Source organism: Podarcis cretensis, assembly GCF_951804945.1.
Source record: "Podarcis cretensis genome assembly, chromosome: 1".
In the NCBI taxonomy this organism is placed as follows: Eukaryota; Metazoa; Chordata; class Lepidosauria; order Squamata; family Lacertidae; genus Podarcis; species Podarcis cretensis.
The window spans coordinates 88,632,158-88,634,914 of NC_137170.1; positions in this window are offsets into that span (position 1 = coordinate 88,632,158).

The following is a 2,757-nucleotide window of genomic DNA, read 5'->3' on the forward strand; positions in this document are numbered from 1 at the left end:
GAGCTTTTTTAAAAAAGAAAAGGAAATGAAAACGGAAGGGGAAAATAAAAGGGTGGGGGAGGGGCGGGGGGAGATGGGGAAAGGAGAAAAACAAAACAAAAAAGGGGGGAAAAGAAAAAGGCAGCGGCGGAGGAAACTTTGTTACAACATGGAGTTCCCTCTTCACGATTTTCTGATACAAACATGGAGCCCAGGCGCGGTTTCAAGCTACCCCTTAAAAGGGCAATGGCTGCGGGCCGCCCGGGATAGCCGGCGGCGGCGGCCTCCGGAGCGACCCCTCTTGGCCACCATCCGAGGGGAGGGGAGGGATCTTGTCCCCCTCCGGTTCTGGGGCGGTGGGAGGGATCCGTTTGATCCGAGTTTGAGATCGCCCCGGATCGGACCACAAAGCCGCTTTCATCCTGGTGTTCCGTCTGTTCCCGTTCTGCAAGGCGACGCTCGCGGGCCCCGCCACCGGGATTAGTCGTCGTAGTAAAAACCGCTGATTTCTCCAATGATCTTTCCTTGCCCTCGTCGCTGTGACGCCGCCACTTCTGCGCCTCTGTAAAGAGACCCGCCGCCTCTCTTTTGAGAGGGGGTTGTTTTAATGAAAGAGACACTGGATGGAAGCCATCGATCCAGTTGAAAACACAAACCCCTTGCCCCGTATAGATCAGGGTCACTCTGGACCAGATGCACCAAAGAGGGATGCAATTGTGAAGTGATGCAGCCTTTTCCTCTTTTCTCACTCCTGCTCAGATAATATGAGACCCATGAAGGACCCTGCGTATATAAGGCGGGGGCCGGGGGCCGGGCCGGGGAGGCATAAAGCTGGTTATCCCTATAGAGATCCGTAATCCTCTGCAAAGATGGGCTCCAGAAGAATAGTCATGTCAGTCTGTGGGAGCCCTGATATTTGGGTGAGACCCTCTACCAGGCAATGTTTTCAGATTATCAAATTGGAATTCCTGGAACCAGAGACAGAGCCTCAAAATCCTCCCTGGGGAGGGAAGATTGAAACCAACCATCAGGAATCTGAAGTGTACAGTCCAGGACAAACTTTACTTGAGTCTGACCCTTAAAAGCTCAAAGAGGTTTGTCATAGCAGGAGCTTTCATAACAGGTGCTTACATCACGTGATACCTGAAACAGGGATCTAGATATTGTTACTAGTCACCCCAATGTCTGAGCAGTGTGAGATGCCAGGGCCCGGGCACTCACCTAGGGGCTGTGTTTCCTTGGGAAATGAGGTGCAGAAACCAGGAATTAGAAGAAGTACAAGACATTCAGCCTAACCCCTTCCTCTGAACATAATTTCCTGAACATGGGAAGCCAGCCTGGCTTGTTTTTTAACATGCAAAATCCAGTACCTGGCACCCAGGAATTAGAAGAGGGGGTCCAGGCACCCCACAACACACATAATAGAGGGTAGATAGAATTGTGTAGTGCACAGTGTATAAAACCCAGGAGATCTTTCTGCGTCCTCATATGTGTGCTTATTTCTGGGGTTGAGAGAACTGTTCTGCTGCTGTGGTGAAGTTAGGTGGTTTCATAGCAGTCTTGCAACAAGCCTTCCCTCCAGGCTGTGTAGGTTGGACTGTTTCAGAATTCCATCCTTGGCAGCAAAATTAAAAGCATAGGAATTACGCTGTAAAACCTTGTTTTGAGCAAGTCCAGCTATGAAGTAAGCTGGCGTCCCCCTTCTTCCTTCACTTAACAGAGAATCAGGCAACAACTTGTAAATTTGCAAACAAGATTTACTTACTTTGTTCTCATGCATTGGCTCACAGCAATGGCACCAGTAAAAACGATGGAAGCAAAATACTTATATTTACAGTATAACCAGCTTCACGTATGTGCCTAAAGCTGGAGGAAGTGAAGGCATGTCTACATCCCACACTGGTCAAAGTAAGAGAGAGAACAAGAAACACTATACAGTGGTACCTCAGGTTACATACGCTTCAGGTTACAGACTCCGCTAACCCAGAAATAGTGCTTCAGGTTAAGAACTTTGCTTCAGGCTGAGAACAGAAATCGTGCTCCGGCGGTGCGGCAGCAGCAGGAGGCCCCATTAGCTAAAGTGGTGCTTCAGGTTAAGAACAGTTTCAGGTTAAGAATGGACCTCCGGAATGAATTAAGTACCGTACTTAATCTGAGGTACCACTGTATGCTCCTTCCTCTCCAGGAAAGCAGCAGAAATGACATCACACAGAGCCCCCTCTACTAATTGTACTTCTATGGTCTGAGTATCTGCCCATTAGCAATACAGCTCTGTGGACTTGGCCCCTTCTCATGCTGACTAGCAAGAATATGTATTTGTTTGGTTTGGCTGCTGATCTCCCACACATATAAGAGCCAGTGCTCAGAGATTGGCTCTGCTATTTCATGTTAGGAAGACCCCTTGGAACAAGCCAAAAAACCATCTAGTCCAGCATCCAGCTTGCCACAGTGGCACAAGGGCAAGAGAGCACACCTGCTGTTGTTTACTGGTACCCAGAGGGATGCTGCTCAGGGCAGTGCACCTGTTTTGCATTATTTACTGCTCCCCCCCTGGCTACACCCATGCGCCAGTCTATTAAATTTGACACCTCTTGCCTCGCTTTATCTAAAGACTAAGACCAAGGCAAGCTTCAACATCAAGCCAGATTTCCCTCCTGCCAAAAGAAATCCGTTTCGTTTGCCATCTTGTAGCCTGATGAAGGGCTCTGTAGGACTCTGAAGCTTGCTCACTATTTTGTGACATTGTGTTTGTCTGAATAAAGGTATGGCCCTACTATG